Source organism: Arachis duranensis, chromosome 10 (genome assembly GCF_000817695.3).
Source record: "Arachis duranensis cultivar V14167 chromosome 10, aradu.V14167.gnm2.J7QH, whole genome shotgun sequence".
Taxonomy (NCBI): domain Eukaryota; kingdom Viridiplantae; phylum Streptophyta; class Magnoliopsida; order Fabales; family Fabaceae; genus Arachis; species Arachis duranensis.
In genome coordinates this window covers 30,603,039-30,625,587 of record NC_029781.3, presented here as the reverse complement: position 1 = coordinate 30,625,587, position 22,549 = coordinate 30,603,039, and the positions used below count along the sequence as shown (strand labels likewise).

The following is a 22,549-nucleotide window of genomic DNA, read 5'->3' as shown; positions in this document are numbered from 1 at the left end:
GGAGCAAATCTCTTTGGTGGCTACTTGACAGGTTTGACATTGGCTTTCAGTGGCAATTTATGTTTTACTAATTCACGACTCAAGCATGGGATCTCTACATAATCTCATGCAAAATATTCGCAATATTCCTTCTATATCTCCACCATTTCTTTTTTGAAATCATTAGACAATATCTTGCTCACATATGTTGGTCTAGAATGATCACCGTTACCAATATCTACCTCCTCCAAAGGATCCTACACCTCAACCTTTTTCACAGAGTCAATGTTATTTTTTTTAAAACCTAAAGGACCATCATCATATATACAATCATAAGGTACACTGTCAATGCACCCTTCTCTTTCTGCCATATAGGATGACAGCCAAGCTAGTTGGCTCGTCAAACTCATCATCTAAGTCTCTCCCGAGGCCGTATACGCCCCGGCCGTAGGGACCAAAATAAACAAATTCATATCTATTTTTCACATCTCAATATTTTCAGGATTAAATGCCTTGGTGTCAATGGCTTGATTTCAGGATTATATATCCTGAACTCCACAAGCATCTCATGATAGTAACATGTTATTATCATCAAGAACTTCTTCCACTCCTCCATCTTCATTCCAGAAAATCAATTTTTGATGTAGAGTGGATGGAATAGCACCCATTTTATGAATCCAATCACATCCCAAAAGCAGGTTAAAACCAGCCTTAGAAGGAACAACAACAAATAGAGTTGGTCTATTGACAGAACCAACCTTAATTGACAGCAGAACCACACCTCTAACAGAAAAAGTTCTTCCAATTAAATCTGTCACCCCAATGCTAATTTTGATCAAATCTTTTTCAGTCTTCCCAAGTCTTTCCGTCATTCTTTCAGGCATGAGATTGATAGCAACTCCCTCGTGAACCAAAATTTTTTTTGACTATATTTCTATCAATGCGATCATTGATATGCAGTGGATGCAAATGCTTCTTTTCATTTTTAGTAGGTTTCTAAAATAATTCTCCACCACACACATTATCATCTAGCAATAAGCATTCGCTTCCAAGAAAGACATCATCATAATCATCTTCTAATGATTCCACTTTCCGAACTTGACTATACTCCTCAGGCAGTACTGACACCATAGCTATAGGTTGCTTAACACCAAATATCGCTTCTAAGTTGCCATCAAAACTAGTGTCAAAATTGTCAGTAATTAAATCTTTATCTTTTTCTCCCTTGTGTTCAACCATTATCTTCTTTTCAACCAAATTCTTCTTTACATTTTTATTGCATTTAGGGTGAGTAGAAAATGCTTAGAAAATGCCTGATGAAAATGTTTTCTGATTGGGTTGAGCTGGATATTTTCTATTACGGTCTCTCTAAGGTGGCCAAGAGGTCATTAGATTACTCTGTAGGTGGTTCTCTGCACATGAAAAAGACAGTTGAAGAAGCTAATGAACTCATTGAGACAATCGCCATCAACCAACATCTATACTCATCTGGTGAGACTTCAATGAAAGGAGAGGTCAAGACAGTGTCTACTGAATCTAACCCTCCAAAATAAAGTGAATCATTAACCCAGTAGGTACACTCCCTCACACAACAGTTGCTAAGTTTGCAAGAAGTGTTGCAGGAGACCCGAGCCTCCAACAAGAATATAGAAGCACAGTTGAACTAGACTGAATAGTATTTGTCTGAGCAGATAAGAGAATAGTGCCAAACCATCTAATTAGAGAGTGGAAGGACCCTGAACAACTAGCCCCAAAATAGTAAGAAGCAGGCAAAAGAGGAAATGGTTGAAGATGAACAAGCAGCAACTCAGAGAACCATCAAGGGTGCTAAACACCCAGAAAGGGATAACAAGGGCATCCAACACCCAAAAGGGAGCAACCTTGGCATTGAATGCCAAGAAGAAATCACCAAGGGTGTTCAACGCCCAGAAAGGGAGGGACAACAGACACATCAATTTGGGAGATACCTCCCCTAGACAATTTGACCACCCTTCCTCAGTCCCTAGGGGTACTCATCCTGCACCACTCATGGCCCTTGGCTCTTGAAGAACAGTGAATTTAGAAAAGTATTATTAATTCTCTGAAAAATAAAAAATATTGATTCTTGAAGCAAGAAAAAGCAGCAAAAAGAAAAAGAAAGATAAAAGAAAAAGAAAAAAATAAAAACTCAAAAGAAAAAAAAAAGAGCAAGGATCCAAGGCTTTGAGTATCAATGGTTAGGAAGGTCAAAAATTGGCCTAAAAAGCTCAAATGAGTTACTATCCTTAACTAAATTCTTGTGATGTGAAGGTGTCAAGTAAAAAGCTTGAGACTAAGCAGTTAAAGTCATAATCCAAAGCAATAAAAGAGTACGCTTAACAACTCTGGACACCACTGTTTGAAAATTTAAGCAAAGCTAAATTCAAATCCAAAGGGTTCCCCCAGTTAAGTGTCTGTGGCGTTTATGTATCCGGTGGTAATACTTGAAAACAAAACGCTTAGAGTCACGGCTAAGCTCAAAAGTGCAAAGCACCAGAAAGAAGCTGTGTTCAAGAATCAAGAAAATCTAAAAGAAGAGAATCAATAATATCATCCAGATTCTAGTTTTAAGAGATGTCAATATTTCTGAGCTTCAAAGGAAAGTGAGATGCCAAAACTGTTCAAAAGTAAAGAGCTAATATCCCCATTCAATTATTTAGAACTGAGCTTCATGGAAAAATTTAATACTTATTGTATCCTTCTCTTCCTTTTAGTCCAACTTGTTTTTGGTTGCTTGAGGACAAGCAACAGTTTGAGTTTGGTGTTTTGATGAGTGGATATTTTATACCCTTTTTGGTACTTTTTCTTAGTGTTTTTAGTTATATTTTGTTAAGTTTTATTATGTTTTAGTAGGTTTTAGTGCAAAAATCACATTTTGGATGCTAATTTGAGTTTTTTGTGTTTTTCTTATGATTTTAAATAATTTTGGGTGAAAATGGCAAGTTTTGGCAAAGTCTGATTCAGAGGCAAAGAAAGGATAGCAGATGTTGTCAAATCTTGACCTCTATGCATTCAAACAAGCATTTTTGGAGCTACAAAGGTCCAATTGACGTGCTCTCAATGGCATTGGAAAGCTAACTTCCAAGGCTTTCCATCAATATATAATAGTCCATCCTTTCTTTGGAAAGGACTGCCCAAAACAAGTGTTAAACGCCCAACTTACTCCCTTTCTGGTATTCAATGCCCAAACAGGACCAACCTCCCAAGTTGAATGCCCAAATTGGCGTTCAACGCCAGCCAGGGAGTAGGAACAAAAGTTGAACACCTAGAAATCAAGTTAGACGCCAGGCTTTAGCTCAAACACTCACCAAGTGGGCCTCAAAGTGGATTTTAGCACTTCTTAGCTTATTTTATTTTTTTTTTGTAATTTTTAATTAAAAATAATATCTTTTAGGTTTAGTCTTAGAGTTTTTATTATAAATAAGGGACTTCTTTCCTCCTAAGGATTATGCCTCCCAAGAGGGGAGAAGCACAGACACTTAAGTTTTCTCTGTAAATGAGCAACTAAACCTCCTAAGTTAAGGATAAGAGCTCTGCTCATTCCTATGGATTAATATCATTACTTTTATACTTTAATACATGTTTGATTCCATTCTAGATGTATTGTCGTTCTTCATCTTTATGAATCTGGGGTGGAAAGAGAGTATGACCCCTTATTCTACATGAGCTCTTGCGAAGCCTTAGCCGAATAGTATAGTATTGAGTTGCATGTTGAGAATACATCACAGGTTCAAAGAGAGTATCTGGAATAATTGGAATATGTGACATAAAATCTCGTTAGTCATGGATAATTGAGGTCTCTATGGCGTTAAGACTATAATAATGAGCATCATTCTCTGATTCGGAAGATCTGACCTTATCTGTGTCGTTTTGAGAAGGATCACCAGAGATTTAATTGTGTAAGTTTCACCCTCATTCACGTTGAATGACTATTAGCACCGGCGTTCGATCTGGATCAGAGGAGATTAATGACCACTAGCCTTGCCATTTAATCACTTATATACTCTATCAGTGTCTTCCATCATCATTATCTCCCCATGTTCACCCATCCGAGTCATCAGGTTGGCGCCGGAAACTATCCCCACCGCATCACCAAACTCTTCGCTGTTTTTCCTCCCTCTCTTCTGTCGGCTCCCTCCACGCAGTTCAGCTCCCCCTCTTCTCCCTTATCACACCGTCGGCGACTCCTGCTCGCGTTTACGACAGCACCACCTGTGCCTCCCTTCCCATCTCCTCCCTCTTCATTGCTATGTCACCGCTGTGCAATGTTGTCCTTTGCTTCGGTTCTGCATCTTCACACCAATATTGACCCTATCTATTCCAATCAAACTCTTCCATCCAACAACCAGCACTTCATCCTTTCTCCACTTCCATTCCCAAACCCTTACTTTCATCCCATCAAGAACACCAACCGTAAGAGCTTCGGCTTCTACTTCAGAGAACCTGCATAAAGCATTTGGCCACTTCCTCTATCAAAGGTAAGAAAACTAGAAATTGCGTACTACTTGATAGAATTTTATGTTTTGAAATTTGATTTTTGTGTTTGGTGTTAATTATTTTGAAAGAAAGATGCAATTTTCACGAAAGCAATGGCTACCCTCAATTCATTAAGGATTTGGTGCATGTGAAAACCAAGGAATGGTTTATTTCCTTCTTAATTTTCTTATTTATGTTTCATTATTTCCCTTAGTTAACTAAGTATCAACTAAGAAAATAGAACAGTGGATTTAATTTGTATATAGAGTTAGTGTTAATATAACTATCAATATATTCTTGGCATTCCTCATAGAAGTGAGTACAGGTTATACTTTAACACACCTAATGGAGCATTGGAGCGAGGACTTACTTGTGCTACCTATGTGCAGCCAGGTAAATGTTATATGGATTCTTCAAAGTCATTCAATCATCAGTGAATCTAAGTTATTTTATAGTTATATTTGTACTTGTCTTTTTATAGTTTCATTGTAAAAGTAATTCTTTGAGTTGCTTTGTGATTCAATAACAATCAAAAGGCTTCTTTAATTTCAACTAAAGTACATCTAGAACTTGCTTGATGTTGAAGAAGTAAATTTTTGTTTCAATTGCTAAAAGTGGGAAATTGGTCTATCTATCAATGGAGATTTTGTTTAGCATCCTTGTGTGTATTTGTGTGTGTGTGTGTATGTGCTGTTGTACTTCTAAATCAGTGTTTCGTTTTCTTCTGGAATGTGCGACTGCGAACTCTCTGTGTAATGTAAAACCTGGTCTAACCATAATTAATTAAATAATCAATTAAATAGGAGCAAACATGGATAGAAGACTTGGCAATCAGAATTTGATAATTTAAATGTGATATTTGGATTCAGTGAATTTTTCCGAGTTAGAAAACATAGTTTTCTACGTAAAAACGCGCACTTGAATTTTGACCGATAGTACCGGCTGAGATCTGTCTGGTACTGCAGCTAAAAAAATTGATTATGAGTAAATAAGGTTAAGAAACAAGGAATTAAGGAAGGTAGAAATATTTAAAATGCGATTTGGAGCGCTAATCTTAGAGGTTTTGGCTCAAAATTGGGCCAACGGACAAAAATAAGTAAACTGGGCCTAAATGGGCCCAAGACCTATCATATATAAACATTAGTTATGAGCATTTCAGCTCATTTTACCCGAAAAGGAAGGGTTGGGGCGCTGAATTGAGAAGAGAGAATAGAAGAGAGAAAACCTAACTCTCTTTGATCTTCAAATCACCATAACTTTCTTTTCGGAGCTCCGATTGACGAGCCGTTTGTGGTCACGCGTCACTCTTCTTATTCTCTACAATTCTATCTAAGGTTTGTGGTGAGTATTCCATTCATCTCTGCCCAGTTTTCGAAATTCCTCTCTGTTACACATTTTTGGGTAGTTAGTGTTGAAATCTTGTGATTTTGGTTATTTAGGGATACTCTAACATGGATTCTAAGTGGGTTCTATACTATTTCATATGGGCTGAGGTAAGAAGTGTTCAAACCCTTGTGATTTATCAATTCATGAACCCTAGGTTAATGTATATATGTGAAATTGGTTATGTTAGTGTATTTGATGATGTTTGTACACAATTGGGAGATTGGTGTTGCTTTAGGAGCTTTGGTGAGGTTTGGTGCTAAAGTTGGTAGAGACTTCCAAAGAAGATGCTCAATTGGTTTGGCTACAAGAGGTATGGTTTAAGTTTCATTTAAGTACCGTGTGGTGTGATGAGAATTCCTAGGCTAGATGCCCCTAGGATTAAGTTTGGATTGTGTATATGGTTGGTGCTAATGTGCATAATTGATATGTAGTGTGAAGTAATGATTAGGTTGAGAATTGTGTGAAATTGTGTGTTTGGTATGTTTAGAATATGATGAATTGGATAATAAGTATTGGTTTGTGAATTATGCAATTAAATTGTGAACTTGGGCCGGAGGCCGTGAATTTTGGGCCAGAGGCCGGAAAGAGGTAAGAAAAGGTAAGTTGATGTGTGCATTGTGTGATGACACAAGTGATTGGATTAATCTTAGATAATGAATATACAAATAATTGGGTTGGTTATTGAATAATAAGGTTTGAAGAGTTGAATTGTGGAATTCGGTAATTTTTGGTGAAATTGTATAAATGAGGTATGTTTGGTTTTTGTTGAGATATATTATGTGGTCATATATGTGATTATGATTATTAATGCCTTGATAGTATGATGCATGAGAGATATGCATGTTGTGATATATACTTGATGAATGATTAAGGTTGATTTGTGGGTGAAACCATGTGATGGTGAGTATGATATTGTTTACGTATAATGATGGTTGATTGGAAATGGTGTTGTTGGAAATTGGGACGAGGAATGATGTATGACATGTTAATGTGTATGCCGGTTTTGTGAATTGTGGTAAAGTGTTAATGTGTGAGTTGAGGAGGCTTGATGTTTATTTTGGTATACTTTGATTGATTTATAAAAGAATGAAATTGGCATGTTTTGGTTGATTTTGAAAAGGGTTAAAAATGGCTTGTATTGAAAATGGCATTTTTTGGTTTTGTATGAAAACCTGGTTTTTGGGCATACTTTGATGGGACATAACTTAGATTTCGGATTTCTGTTTTGTGTCAAATTTATTTAGAAATGAAATTGGATCCGGGATGTTCATACCATTTGAAGAACGGGCGAAAAATGTTTTGAAATCAAGAAATTTTGTCCGTTGGAAGATTAGGGGTTTAACCTATGTATTCTAGAGCTTTTAACTTAGAAAATTATTAGCAAAATACCCACCCACGTGCAGGCATGCTTGACACGTGCGTGCTGTTTTAAAGAAAGCACCATCCACGCGTGCGCGTGGTGCGCGCGTGCGCATCGATGTGCTACACCAAATGCGCAGCCAAATTTTCGAGAGTTGTGCCAGATTTGTGCCAGTTTCGTGCGTGGGACACAAACGCACCCACGCGTATGCGTGGCTGACGCGTACGCATCCTTTTGACTATGTTGATAAATTGGCTAGTTTTGGATTGGACTGTGAGCCGGATGACTGAGTTATTGTCGGGTTACGACGGAGCCATTATTGATTATGGTCGAGTATAAATGCATATTCTATTGAATGAATTGTGAATTTAAGCCGGATGGCTGAGATGAATGTTGTATATGAGTATGCTTGTGTTTTCTCTCTGGTTGTAATGGCGACAGGGCACCGATACCCTCTAATGGCAACAGGACGCAGATACCCTCTAATGGTGATAGGGCGCAGATACCCTCTAATGATATTAATGTGCAACAGAGAGACTGTGCCCGGGTTAGCTACCAGACACGTCGGGTTGGCTTGATAACCGACAGATGATATCATCAGCCATAGGTCAGGCATGCATCATTTGCATATATTTGAATTGCTTGGGTGTGCCTATTTATTTTGAATTGCTATATCATATCTGCTATATTACTTGATTATGTGCTACTTGTTCTACTTGTACCTTATTTGTGTATTACTTGCCTGTATTGCTTGTGTTTGTACAACTGAGAGGTCCCTCATGCTAGTGTCGATGGGAATTGAGGGCTGTTCTTGATGAGATGAATTGGTGATGCAATTGCATGATGATGATGATTTTTGAATGAGATAATTTGAGCTCCTTGAGTAGACACAGTGAAGTGGATTCACTTGCTCTAGGTGAGGATATGATGTATTGATATAGAATTGCTGAGACAAAATAACTGGTGATGGTTTTGTTTATGATTCTGAGTCTGATTCGTGGGAGAGTCACCGAGTTGGAAAACATGTGAAATATGAATTAGATTTAGCTTTCCCTTATGACAGTTGCCTATTCATGGATTAGCGAGAAGCTAGGCTGGATACTTGGTGAAAAGGAGTTTAGGATGCTTAGTGAGTTTTTATTGCAGTGCATTGTATTTATTTGGCACTTTTATCGTACTGGGAACCCATGGGCCCGGGGTTCTCATTCTGTATATATATCTTGTTTTCAGATACAGGTCCAGGTGCTCAGAAGTGAGCTGTGGTTCATCTGAGAGACAGCGAAGATCTTTATTCCCTCTACTTTATGTTTTGCTTAGAATCTCTCCACCTTTATTTGAAGCGCTTACATTATGTACTGAACTCTTTTGAACTTGCCTATAGAGGCTCTTATGTTACTTTTGTGAGAGATTAGGAGTTTCTCTTGTCAACTACTTTCATAATGTACCCTAGCTGGCCTAAACTTAGCGAGTCACGACTAGTGGCTATTTGCTTATGTTATATATATCTATCTGTTATCTATCTCTTTGTGCCTTTATCTGTGTATGGCTTTTGGCTTCACGATTTATCTTTTGTTGTCAAAACGTGAGTGATACACCTTTGCGATTTTATTTTTACTCTTTTCAGGCTTTTCGATTAATACTCCTTTCAATTATACTTATATTTATATATTAAAGATCCACCTGAGAGTCGTACCACCGTAGTATCATTGACTTATGATTCGAGCATAAGGATTTGAATATTAGGGTGTTACATTATGGTATCAGAGCAGTTCGTCCTCGTGAGCTGAGGGGTGGAACTGCTTATGCTTGAGTGCATACTCTGAGTCTGTGCTTGTGCTAGTTAGGGTATCTAACTGATACATCTTGCATGAAGTCCATGAGTGTACCTTTGGTAATTTGAAGCACTTAACTTTAGATATTGAGTCTGATCACCTTGATATCGCTTGCCTAGTGTGGACAAGACCCGAAGGGTGTCTCATAGACATAAATGAAGTAATCGGAAAGAGAAATTCCTAAGAACGAACCGGTGAGAGAACGTCGTGATAGGAATCTTGGCAATGGTATAAATGAGAATGGTATGCTGAATTTTGGATTGATGAGTGGAACACTTGGAGGTGGATAGTTACTTGAACGAATTGTTTAATTATGCTTGAGTTGATTGGAATATGATGATTTAAAGCAGAAGGGGCTTGTAATTGATATTGGAGTAGTTGGATTCGAATGGGAATGAAAATTTTTGAACTTGGACACTTGTGTAGGAATTGAGAAATGACTACTTATCAGAAGACTTATACTATGGGCCTCTAATGATTAGGATGTGAATTGGAATAACATTGGGTAGATGGTGAACAGTTACGTGTTGAGGTAGGTAGAGTATGAATTGGGCTTGGACTTGGCTGAGTTTGATATTGATCGACATGTACTTGTAGTTACGATGAATGGGATTCATCGGATGCTTAGCATGTAAGGCCATGGCGTTATGCTTGAGGAAAAATGAGAGCAAATTTGTTGAAGAGTGTGTGAAAAAGGTGGCTGCAGAGAAAGGAAGTCATAGGGAGCACAATCAAGGATACACACAACACTTTCTCCAAGGACAGAATAACTTTGCAACGAATGAGGAGTCCCAAGAGAACGGTAAGGGAAAACAGACAACGGCTGCTTTAGATGTTTAGAGCTGTCAGAGATGTGAAAGTCATCACCCAAATAGGTCATGCCGATTGGGATTAGGTGTGTGCTACAAGTGTGGGAGATCAGGGCATATGCCTTGGAATTGTCCCCACAGAGAAGGTCGGGGTACAACTGAATTCGATTCTCATACCCGAGCTAATTGTAAATTAGCAGTTGGATTTCTGACTTCTTGCATATCATTAATATATAATGTTCGTTCATGATGAATGACAAGTGTTGATAATCATTAAGTCCAAGTCGACGATTAGTCGAGGACCATTAGTCGCTGAGACGGAGCGATATTTAGTTAACTTAGAGGAGTAGTTAGACTCTTAAAGGTTAAGAATAAGAGAGACACCGCAGAAGCTAGTTGGATTATATCTAAGGGATCGGAAGTGGTGAGAATTGTATGGAGTTATTGTTCGAAACCCAGTGACAATGAACTACAAGAAAACCAAATCCCTATACGAGAGATTTTTTGAGACAATCCCCGAAGGAACAACAATAACAATCACCAAGGGAGGAGATATAGAAAGCAACCTCAAAATAAATTGACTTATAGGCAATGTGAATGCTATCATCCGAGAATTTCATGTCGAACTGAATTGGGACTTTGCTATAGTTGTAGAGGAGCTGGACACATGTCCTGGACCTGTCCTAAGTAGGTCAACCGGAATACTGCCAATGGCCAACAACAAGGTCGTGTGTTCACTATGAAGACGGGTGATACCGTTAGATCCGATGGTTTGGGAATATGTAAGTGAAAGGTCGGTAACAACGTGTTAAAATTACGATTAAGTTGGTATTTGGTTTTGGCTATCATAGCTAGAAATCTAGTGAATTTCAGTCATTCTTAAGTTGTGGTTTAGTACTTGAGGAAATAAGTGATAGAACTAATACTAGACGAGAAATCAGAGTGGCATAGCGGAAGCTTGCTAAAGCGTTAGCATAGTATGGTAATAATAAGGAAAAGTGGGGTATGATTAGAAATGCTTTATGCTTTGAGTACTTAAAAGGTTAGTGAGCTTATGCAGATAATGATTCTAGATAATTGGAGTCAATTGCGGCTGTGAGCCTTGATGGTTCTGAAATGGATGAGGAAATTATCATTGATACATAATCGGATTTAGATGATGAGTGAGTGCAAGTTGTCGTGCTTGAGAGATGAGTACTATGATGTTTGGTCATGGTGACCTTGGATTTAGATTGAGATTTATAATGATTGGTTTTGAAAGACGTATGTGAAAACCATTAAATTGAAATGCTGATGTTGTACTGAGATTGGTTTGAGGGAACCCGTAACGGGTGGTAAACTTCAATTTTTAGGGGAGGTGCTATCGAAATCCTCCCAAGAATTGGGAAGCAGATTCTTACAATTTTGTTAGCTTGTTATTTCAAACTTATTTGAAGTCTAAAAACGAAGAGAGCTTTGATTGATTAGTCAAAGACTTTAAGACAGAAATTTATATATAAATTCAAGGGTTTAGGAATAAGAAAGTAAGTCTTGAGACTATGCTTGGAGTCGAGCTGTGATTAGTGGTAATTGGCTTGGCAGAGAGAGATGATAAGGATGGAGTATGATTAAGGTATGGTGATGATCTTTGGTTGATTATAGTGATGTGGGATGATGACTATGATTAATGATGAAGGTGATATTATTGATAACATGGTTTGAGATTTAATAAGATGTGAGTGGATAAGATGACGAAAGTAATGAACGAGGTTTTTGGTCGGCATTGGACGAATGACCGAGACCCTCGGAGATAGAGGGATCAGAGCACGGCAACGGAAGCGCTCAGAGTAAAAAGACCTTGGACCTACTATATGTTGGATATAAAGGCAGACTACGCTAGCGTACTCGTAGTGAAGGAAGGAATTTTCGAGGGTGAAAATTTCTGTTAGGGGGGTAGAATATAAGATCCGGTCCAATCGTAATTAATTAAAAAATAAATTAAATAGGAGCGAATATGGTTAGAAGACTTGGCAATCGAAATTTGATAATTTAAATGTGATATTTGGATTTAGTGAATTTTTTCGAGTCAGAAAACATAGTTTTTTGCGTAAAAACGCGCACTGAAATTTTGATCGACAGTACCGGATGAGATCTTTCTGGTACTGCAGCTGAGAAATTTGATTATGAGTAAATAAGGTTAAGAAACGAGGAATTTTAATTAGGGAAGGTAGAAATATTTAAAATGCGATTTGGAGCGCTAATCTTAGAGGTTTTGGCCAAAAATTGGGCCAACGATTAAAAATAAGTAAACCGGGCCTAAGTGGGCCCAAGACCCAACATATATAAACATTAGTTATGAGCATTTCAGCTCATTTTACCCTAAAAGGAAGGGTTCGGGCGCTGAATTGAGAAGAGAGAAGAGAAGAGAGAAAACCTAACTCTCTTTGATCTTCAAATCACCATAACTTTCTCTCCGGAGCTCCGATTGACGAGTCGTTTGCGATAACGCATCGCTCTTCTCATCCTCTACAATTCTATCTAAGTTTTGTGGTGATTATTTCACTCATCTCTGCCCAATTTTCGAAATTCCTCTATGTTACACATTTTTGGATAGTTAGTGTTGAAATCTTGTGATTTTGGTTGTTTAGGGATACTCAAACATGGATTCTAAGTGGGTTCTATCACTATTTCATATGGGATGAGATAAGAAGTGCTCAAACCCTTGTGATTTATCAATTTCATGAACCCTAGGTTAATGTATATATGTGAAATTGGTTATGTTAGTATATTTGGTGATGTTGGTATACAATTGGAAGATTGGTGTTGCTTGATGAGCTTTGGTGAGGCTTGGAGTTAAGGTTGGTAGAGACTTCCAAAGAAGAGGCTCAATTGGTTTGGCTACAAGAGGTACGGTTTAAGTTTTATTTAAGTACCGTGTGGTGTGATGAGAATTTCTAGGCTAGATGCCTCTAGGATTAAGTTTGGATTGTGTGTATGGTTGGTGCTAATGTGCATAATTGATATGTAGTGTGAAGTAATGATTGGGTTGAGAATTGTGTGAAATTGTGTATTTGGTATGTTGAGAATATGATGAATTGGATAATAAGTATTGGTTTGTGGATTATGCAATTAAATTGTGAACTTGGACCGGAGGCCATGAATTTTGGGCTGGAGGCCGGAAAGAGGTAAGGAAAGGTAAGTTGATGTGTGCATTGTGTGATGACACAAGTGATTGGATTAATCTTAGATAATGAATATACGAATAATTAGGTTGGTTATTGAATAATAAGGTTTGAGGAGTTGAATTGTGGAATTCGGTAATTTTGGGTGAAATTGTGTAGATGAGGTATGTTTGGTTTTGGTTGAGATATATTATGTGGTCATATATGTGATTATGAATATTGATGCCTTGATGGTATGATGCATGAGAGATATGCATGTTGTGATATATGCTTGATGAATGATTAAGGTTGATTTGTAGGTGAAACCATGTGATGTTCATGCCGTTTTGTGTCAAATTTGTTTAGAAATGAAATTGGATCCGGGATGTTCATGTCATTCGAAGAACGGGTGAAAATGTTTTGAAATGAAGAAGTTTTGTCCGTTGGAAGATTGGGGGTTTAACTTGTGTATTCTGGAGCTTTTAACTTAGAAAAATGTTTAGTAGAATACCCACCCACACGCAGGCGTGCTTGATGCGTACACGTCATTTTTCAAGATAGCACCATCCACACGTGCTCGTCGATGTGCTACACCAAACGCCCAGCCAATTTTCTGAGAGTTGTGCTAGATTTGTGCTAGTTTCGTGCGTGGGGCACAAACGAGCCCACGCGTGCGCGCGGCTGACGCGTACGCGTTCTTTTGACTATTGTTCCACCCACACGGGCGTGTGGGCGATGCTTATGCATCAATGAACGTTTTGGCCATCCACGCGTGCGCGTGGAGGACGCGTGGCCCTGTGTTTCATCCCAAAGTTGATTTTTGAGTTTTAAAAGCCAAATTTCATACTTCTAAGCCTTCGATCTCACCCTTTATGTATTAAATCATTATGATATGCCTAGCAATGAGAATGGAGTTAGGGGATGTGATAACTTGTGAATGGAGCAAGTGAAAAATTTATGATCAATGATAATCAATGATAATTGCATGAGATACGGAGGATGGTGGTGGAAGTGCGTTATGTGCCATGAGCCGAAAGGCTGTATATGTTGATAAATTGACTAGTTCTGGATAGAACTCTGAGCCGGATGGTCGAGTTATTGCCGGGTTACGGTGGAGCCATTATTGATTATGGTCGAGTATAAATGCATATATGCTATTGAATGAATTGTGAATTTAAGTCGGATGGCTGAGATGAATGTTGTATATGAGTATACTTGTGTTTTCTCTCTGGTTGTAAGGGTGACAGGGAACCGATACCCTCTAATGGTGACAGGGCGCAGATACCCTCTAATGGTGACAGGGTACATATTTCCTCTAATGATATTAATGCGCAACAGAGAGACTGTGCCCGGGTTAGCTACCGGACACGTCAGGTTGACTTGATAACCGACAGATGATATCATTAGCCATAGGACAGGCATGCATCATTTGCATATGTTTGAATTGCTTGGGTGTGCCTATTTGTTTTGAATTGCTATATCATATTTGCTATATTACTTGATTATGTGCTACTTGTTCTACTTGTACTTTATTTGTGTATTACTTGCCTGTATTGCATGTGTTTGTACAACTGAGAGGTCCCTCATGCTGGTTCGGTAGGAATTGAAGGTTGTTCTTGATGAGATGAATTGGTGATGTGATTGCGTGATGATGATGATTTTTGAATGAGATAATTTGAGCTCCTTGGGTAGACGCAGTGAAGTGGATTCACTTGCTCTAGGTGAGGATATGATGTATTGATGTAGAATTGCTGAGACAGAACAACTAGTGATGGTTTTGTTTATGATTCTAAGTCTGATTCATAGGAGAGTAAGCGAGTTGGGAAACATGTGAAATATGAATTAGATTTAGCTTTCCCTTGTGACAGTTGTCTATTCATGGATTAGCGAGAACCTAGGCTAGATACTTGGTGAAAAAGAGTTTAGGATGCTTAGTGAGTTTTTATTGCAGTGCATTGTATTTATTTGACACTTTTACAGTACTGGGAACCCATGGGTCCGGGGTTCTCATTCCGTATATATCTCTTATTTTACAGATACAGGTCCAGGTACTCAGAAGTGAGCTGTGGTTCGTCTGAGAGACGGCGAAGATCTTTATTCCCTCTACTTTATATTTTGCTTAGAATCTCTCCACCTTTATTTGAAGGGCTTACATTATGTGCTAAACTCTTTTGAACTTGCCTATAGATCCACCTTAGAATCTCTCCACATTTTATTTTTACTCTTTTCAGCCTTCTCAATTAATACTCCTTTCAATTATACTTATATTTATATATTAAAGATCCACCTGAGAGTCATACCACCGTAATATCATTGACTTATGTCTCGAGCATAAGGATTTGAATATTAGGTTGTTACATGTAACAAACTCTTTTGACATGTTTAGAGAGAGTTGGATTTGTCACAAGGAATTGCATTGGTTTGTTCTTACGAAATTTAGAGGTTGTGGGAAATTTCACTTTTTGTTATTTTGTGTTGTCTTCAAAAAGGAAAGATGATTTTTTATAAGGATCTTGATCTGTTTAGATGACATTTTACATCTGAGATACGATTTCATTCTTAGATTCGATGTGGTGTTTAACAAATGGTCTTCTTAGAGGTGTTTCTTTAATAGATATGAGGAGAAATTGACTTGCCTTGTTACTTGGATCAATCTTGTAGAAAATACACGTTTTCTTTTCTTTCTTCTTGTTATTATACTTATCATATCTCTAGCCGTGTTTGGCAAGTGTCTTGGGTATAAAATATAGAAACAATGAGACAATGAGGAAAGAAACAAGTGTTTTGCTCCCTTTTCTAGGACAGACATTTTTCCTGTTTCTGTCTGTCTCCTCTAAATAGGTTTGGGTGTCATATTATCTATATTCCTATCCAAAGATAATTATCAAATGGGGCCTCTATGTACTGTTGCACAATAATAAGTTCCTTCTTCTATCAAAGGGAAAAAGAACCCTTTATTAGCAGCCCAGCAAGATATGATCAGTTTTTAAAGCATTTTATCATTAGGTGTAACATTGAAAGACATTTATATATTATTACCATTCACAAATAAAAAAATTTTTGTTATTTGTGACAATGACAATAGTGAGTGTGGGTGCCGATGACAGTAGCATTGTGGCTTCAATGTGAGAAGAACAGAGAGAGTTGGAGAGAGGGAAAATGAAATAAGAGAAGAAGTCGACATGGGGAAAATCTTGTTTTTTTTTTAAATTTTGTTCTTTTTACCAATGAAAGGATAATTTGGACAATTCAATTCTAGTTGTTGGTTGTAAAATACCTTTTTGTTGTTGAATTAGCATTTCCGAAATTATTGATATTCTAACAAATAATTGCTAAGTATTTAGGGTTTTTTGGGTTTTTGGGGTGGGGGGATAACCTGTAATGAAAATCAAGCCCAAAAACATGGTCGTAGCCTGTGAAGCTTTGCTGACAAAGGAAAAAAAAGAAGATGAAGCTTCTCACTCTAACTTGCTCTTTTCTCTCCTTATACCACCCAATCACCCATTATTGTTCATCCGTTTTTATTACAAATCTTCCTCTATTATTTCCCTCTTTTGCATTATGTAAATGCAATTCAGCTGCAGATACACAAATTTTTATTCTTTTTGGCATGTTTAGTTACCCCATAATTTCAAAGTTTGATTTTTGTTTTTGGTTTTTGGTTGGGGTTTTGGGTGCAGCTTTAAGAGTAAGGTGTATCAAAAAGGAAAATGAAAAGGAAGATATGCTTCTAGAAGGGATGCCAAAGGAGTACTATGATGATGTATGTATTGTTAATGCACTTTTCTACTCTCTGTCGTTTTTTAATCTCATTGTGGCTGCTGCTCCCTTGGCATATTTTTTTTCTTTTTTTTAAAGCAATGTCATTATCATCATTAAAATGTTTCTTAATGTTAGAGACTCAAGTTTAATTAATATTTAATGTTGTTATGCATTGGATGTTGTAGTTAATTGTATGTTTATTTATTGATTTTTTAGATTGGTAGGGATTATGACATTCGGTTATTGATAATGAATGGTTCAATTGTATGTATTTTTAAAATTTTGAACATTTGTATATGTTGTATAAACAGTGTGATATTACATATATTTCTCCAAAAAAATGGCCATCCTTTCATCTGCTATTTTAATATAGCAATTTTGGTGTCAACCGCTCTAACCATGGGGCTAATATGACGCAAATTCTAATAAGGAAAATGCTGTATTTTGCCAAAAGTGTTTGAATCTTATAGATGTATTTGGTAAAGGATGTACTCTTGTTAGCAACTTAGCAGGGAGCTAGATTTTTTTATTGCCCAAAAAGCTTCTAGAATGGGGGAAAGGTAACTAAATTCGTTTTATCTTCAAAGAAAAAATGCTATAGCTCCACTCAAACTTGAGTTCTTGTTTTGTTGGTCAATTATGTACTGCTCTTAACATCCTTGCTGAATATGTTTAAGGCATACATATTATCAAATGATTATGATTTTTAACTGCATTTTTTGTTGGATAAACATTATATCAAAATATATATAGTGCATGAATGGACATTTTTCTTCTTGGCCAATTAGTTTGAACTGTGAAAATATTATGGCATCAGTTTGTCCCTTGGCCATTCATGTATGCTGAATTGTTTGAAGGTTTTATTTGCATAGATTTCACTAATCATCACAAAGATAGGAATGGCAAGCTCGACAACGTGAAGAGACAAAGGAATTGCATCAGTTACGCAAAGAAGAAGATGAGGAAGAAGAAAGAAAGATGGATGAATATAGGGAAATTGGCATGCGACTGAAGGGATACCCTGAACAAGATGTTATAAAAGCACGAAAGTTAGTTTCAAGCTTTATACTAGCTGCAGAAGAAATTGAAGAGGTAATTTCTTGGTGAAACGATATCTTTTATCATCATGGAAATGCAGTTTTTGTTTTCAATGCATAAGTTTAAATTTAAAGGAAAATTGTAATTAAGAAAAAGAAGAAATAGAAGGGAAAGTGGGTCCATTATGTCTGACATGTATCTCATTCTAATAGCCTTTTTAACATCTTTTTTGCATAAAAGTTTCATCCCTTGCAATTATGTACAATTTATGGTTATTAAAGTTGTCTCTTTCTTTATAACATGTGTATTTTGTGCATATAAGAGAATCGTAAGGAAATTTTCATACCAGTCAGGCCTTTTCATGCATGCGTGTACAGTTTTTGACATGTTTTAGTTGGTGTTAAGTCTTTTTAACTAGGATTCAATGATACTTGTGTGAATGATTGATCACTTTTGTCTTTATTATTGGTAGAAAATTGAGGAAGCTGCTGAGAAAGGAGAACTCCATGAACTTGTTTTAATGGTCATATGGAACCAGCGTGATCTTGCCCGGCGTGATGTAAGTTGTTCTTTGTTAAAAAACATTTGGAAGTTTCATTTTCTCGTGAACTTGATTCTATTCATATTTTTGATTTTGCTTACCCAAGAACTCAGACTCTTCGATTCCTTTGATGTGTTCTCATGTAAAACTTTCAACTTTCAATTACTTCTCCTAATTTGTGATGGATTATCCAAAATGAATATTAGCATTAGTGCTATGTTTTCTTCTGTTTAATCCATGGATCCTGCTATCTAATTTCATATATTACTTGATCACCACTTTACAGGAGGAAAATGATGCTATAAGAAGTCTGGATTTGTTATACAGAAGGGTTAAAGTACCTGCTCTTCTTTTTTGTTCTGCTTACTACATAACTTCTTTAGGAGTTCTAGAACTCTGTTAACTTTCTGTGCCCTCATCCTTCTTTTCTCACCACACACACAAAGAAGAGAAGGAGAGACTTGCTCACTCGGAAGGTTGTGGAGGCTCCCAATTTTCTACATAACTTGATGGATAGTTCTACTTTGGTTGCGATAGATTGTTCCTTGATTTTTTAATGCAATATGAGGTCTTTATAGCCATTTTGACTGTGAATTGCTGCTTCTCCTGCATAGCAAATACATACACAAATAAATGTTATTTGGTACCACCCTCTTACCAGATGAAAGTGTCCCTCTTTTAAGTATGCAATATTTGAATGTGTTTACAGTCCAATGTTAGTTAATGACATGGTTTAGATAGAGTCTTAATAAGTACTTTTGATAACCCTCCTCTTATGGGCTAGTTCTTAGGTTTGAATTACAATTGCTGAATTTTATGACAGTATCATAGTTTATCTTGCCTTGTAACTTCATACTCTAAATGTTCATACCTTGTGTGTGTTAGAAGTTAGAACCCCACTTTAGCTGCTCTTGCTAATTTGATGCGATGCGCATCTGTAAGAAATCACACAAGAAATGGCAGAGAATAGGTATAGTGTATTATTTACTCACTGTGAAGTACTAAAGTTGGGTTTCAGCTCTACTGCTTGGGAAGAAAAACACATCAAAATTAGCAAAGGGAGAAATGAGGCACTGTAGCAGCCTCACTCTCCTAGGGCCTAGCCAATTCCTACCAATCTCCTACCTTGCCTCCACACCCTACTGTCCCTAAGTACATTTCCCCCATAACAGAAAAGCACAACGAACCCATATATTCTACTACCAAACTAGCAGTCTTTCATTCGTCACTCCCTTTACAAGTTAGTTAGAACATAGAACCTAAGGTCCCATTCGACCTTCCAATATTCTGATTTTGAGTAATCTCCAAACTGCCCTGAATTTCTTACACTTGTAAACTTGAAGTCCATTGGGAAATTTGTATCTAATCCTAACAACACCACCATTAAATAGAGAGTCCGTGTTTTCCATAGTATACCTAATGTTCCGTCCTGAGTGCACCGAGGTATGTGACTTTCGGGTGATAGTTCGGACCTCCAGCTGAGCTAGACGTCATCTGGGGTCGTCGTGGATTAACCTCGGTCCTTTTGAAACACAGCGGCGGGAGCACCTGCAAAAAGCACTCTGACGCTCAAGTAAGTATATGAGTTATATAAGAGTAAAGAGTGATAAACTGAAATGAGTTATGTGACCTGACTCTTCGTGGTTTATTAGTTTTTTTTTATAGACAAGTAGTGTGTCAGTTTGTTTGTTTGTTTTCAAAATGTTAAGTGAGTGTCGTTATTGATATCTTTGACCTGTGTAGAGTCGTGATCGGATTTGAGGGAGTGAGTTTCGTGGTTGTGGGTGATGGTTGAGAGATAATGTTGACCTATCCATGATTTAGTTGGGAGTTTCTGCTTTGTTTAGCTTCTCCGAGTTCTTAGGTCGGTAATCAGTTGTGGGTTTATCTCTGAGGTTGGTGGGGTACACGTCATAGCCCCCAAGTTTGGCTAGTGTTATACGGAAGAACGGTAGGCAAACTTTAGTTGATTTGTTGTTGACTCCCTTCTTTTTGTGGCCTTATAGCTTTTTGTTGTTGTTGGGCCTCTGTGGCCCGTTGAAGGAATTTGAAAAAGAAATTGGGGAGACTCTTTGGTTACTCTTACGGGGCGTGCCTTATTTAATGTGCCTTTATGTTTTTTGATTTCCCATGTTAGTGGTAGTTATTGACTAAGGTTCCCACTAATTTAGTGGGCTTGCAATAATAGTTGTACCTTGCTTCGGGATTTTACATTTTGCTACTACGTTTTTTACGGTTTAACCTTCCTCATGTCTTAACAAGGTTAGTGTTTCTTTTTGTTGCTTTTTTACTATTACTTCTATGGCGAGAAAGAAGGGGAAAAAAAGTTGAAAGCAGTTGAGGAGAGGGAAGATGATCCGTATCATTGGGTCCATGACAACGTTAGGACTCGTTCTTCCTCATTTACCACTGCTGAGTCCATATCTAATTTGGGTAGTCTAAATGTTGTTAGGGGCGGTTCTGTTGCTGTTGTTGAACTCCTTCCCTGTTCTGATACTGATAAGGATTGTGAGAGGAGGGGCGATTGGGGGTATTTCTACATGTATACCCCCTGTATCATTGAACTTGGTGTGAGATTTCCCTTTACTTCTTTTGAGTGTGACGTTCTTACGCAGCTCAATTGCGCACCTTCACAACTTCACCCAAATTCCTGGGTATTTCTTCGTGCCTTTTAGTGCTTGATGGATTTCCTCTCTTTTCCTTGTTCGTTGCCCCTGTTTTTCTCTCTATTTCAGTCAAAAGGCGTTCGAAAGGGTTTGTGGGTTTGCCTTAGTAGTTTCCCGGGTAGTTCCTAGTTTCTCCTGTACAAATCTTCGTTCAAGAATTTTAAATCCATGTTTGTTAAAGTTAGGACTACTGAGACTGAGTACTTGTTCTATTTGGATAATGAGCTTATTGAGAGGTTTCCTCTCTACTGGTGTTATGAGCCGAGTCAGATTCTTGAGGCCTCTGAGCGGAATGAGGAGGAAGATTTCCTTTTAGATTTCTTGGTTGAGAGCTTCGCTGTCAGAGAGTGTGATAAACCCATATTTTGTGAAATATTTTGTGCTTAGTTTGAGTGATTTATTCAATCCTTCACCCACTTATTCATATTAATTGCATGGTTTTACTTTTCCTTCCTTATTATGTGATGTATGTGAAAAACATGTTTCCTATGCTTTAAAATTAATTATTTTAATTACCCTTTATTATCATTCGATGCCATGATTAGTGTGTTGAGTAGTTTCAGATCTTCTATGGCAGGAATGACTCAAAGGATGGAAAGGAAACATACAAAAATGGAAGGAAAGCACAAAATGGAGTTTCTGAAGAAACTGGCAGCGACGCGACCGCATGGACGACGCGGCCGCATGCCAAGCGCGAAGAAGCAGCGATGCGGCCGCATGACTGACGCGACCGCGCACCTAAAGTAGAACACATACGACGCGGCCGAATGACTGACGCGACCGCGCGACAAGAAAAACTCCAATTGATGCGACCGCGTGACCCACGCGGATGCGTGACGGAGGCCACGCACCAGAAATTGCAGAAAACGCTCATAGCGAGTTCTGACGTCCTTTTTGGCCCAAATCCAAGTCCAGAAGGCATAGACCAGAGGTTATGAGGTGGGGGAATGCATCCATTCAGGGAGTCTCCGAATTTTAATTCCTTTTTCCTTTTAGTCTTGGTTAAGAAATCAGTAACTCTGGAGTTATCTTAGCTCAACATAATTGATAACTATTATCTTTGCTAATTAAACTAAACTTCAATAATCCCAACCTTTTCTTAGGAAATAAATAGGATTCGAAGGTCAAACTAATTAGTCCCTTGACTTTCCTTTGCTTTAGCAAAGGTTAACTAAGTGGAATTAAGATTCAACTTTCATTATTTTTGATAAGAATAACTAAGTCTGGACTTCTAATTTCTCATACCTTGCCAAAGGGTTTACTTTACAGTATTTATTTATTTTAATTGCCATTTAAATTATTTGCCATATTAATTCTTCATTCTCAAACCCCAATTTACAATCTCTATAACCAATAATAAGAACATACCTCCCTGTAATTCCTTGAGAAGACGACCCGAGGTTTAAATACTTGGTTATCAATTTTAAAGGGGTTTGTTACTTGTGACAACCAAAACGTTTACACGAAGGGATTTCTGTTGGTTTAGAATCTATATCTACAATGCGACTATTTTTATAAAATTCTTTACTAGCAAAAATCCTA

General features: G+C 37.6%; 1 pseudogene; it reads left to right on the top strand.

The window, feature by feature from the left end:
• Positions 1 to 1,301: 1,301 nt before the first annotated feature.
• Positions 1,302 to 22,549, top strand: part of LOC107469537 (protein PALE CRESS, chloroplastic-like) — a 35,527-nt pseudogene continuing 14,279 nt past the window's right edge.